The sequence below is a fragment of the Callionymus lyra genome, chromosome 6 (genome assembly GCF_982586985.1).
Source record: "Callionymus lyra chromosome 6, fCalLyr1.hap1.1, whole genome shotgun sequence".
In the NCBI taxonomy this organism is placed as follows: domain Eukaryota; kingdom Metazoa; phylum Chordata; class Actinopteri; order Syngnathiformes; family Callionymidae; genus Callionymus; species Callionymus lyra.
In genome coordinates, this window is record NC_141823.1 from 4168757 (window position 1) to 4169786 (window position 1030).

A 1030-nucleotide genomic window follows, 5' to 3' on the forward strand; every position below is an offset into this window, starting at 1 on the left:
GAGGACAACAGCCTCACCCTCAACACCGACAAGACGAAGGAGATCATAGTGGACATGAGGAAGAAGAGGAAGCCTCATCAGCCACTATATATCCGAGAGCTTGAAGTGGAGAGGGTGAGCAGCTTCAAATACCTGGGCGTCCACATCAGCGAGGATCTTACGTGGACACTTAATACCACACAGCTGGTCAAGAAGGCACAACAGCGGCTGTATTTCCTGAGGAGGCTGAGAAAGTGTCAACAAAGATCCTCAGGAACTTCTGCAGCTGCGTCGTTGAGAGCATCTTGACCAGGTGCATCACCGGGTGGTACGGCAGCAGTACTATGATGGTCCGCAAACGCCTGCAGAGAGTGGTGAAGACAGCTGAGAGGATCACCAGAACTTCTCTGCCCTCCCTGCAGAGCATACGCCACCGCAGGGTCCACAGTAGAGCTGCCTCCATCCTCAAGGGTCTCACCCACCCCCAGCATGGACTGTTCACACTCCTGCCCGAGTCAACGAGACTGAAAAACTCTTTCTTTCCAACCGCCATCAGACTCCTCAACAGTTAAACCACATCTACCTCATGCTCTACTTGTACTTTATGTTTATACTGTGCACTTTTGTTGGGGGTACAAAGGAAGAATTTCATGGTACCTATGACAATAAACGCTTTGAATCTTGAATCTTGAATTCTGTTATCTCAGGGTCAAAGTGACCCGAAGGTTGGTGTTATTCCTTGTCTTATCTCAGGGTCAAGGTGACCTGAAGGTTTGTGGTATTCCTTGAGTTATCTCAGGGTCAAGGTGACCTGAAGGTTTGTGGTATTCCTTCTGTTATCTCAGGGTCAAGGTGACCTGAAGGTTTGTGGTATCCCTTGTGTTATCTCAGGGTCAAAGTGACCTGAAGGTTTGTGGTATCCCTTGTGTTATCTCAGGGTCAAGGTGACCTGAAGGTTTGTGGTATCCCTTGTGTTATCTCAGGGTCAAAGTGACCTGAAGGTTTGTGGTATCCCTTGTGTTATCTCAGGGTCAAAGTGACCTGAAGGTTT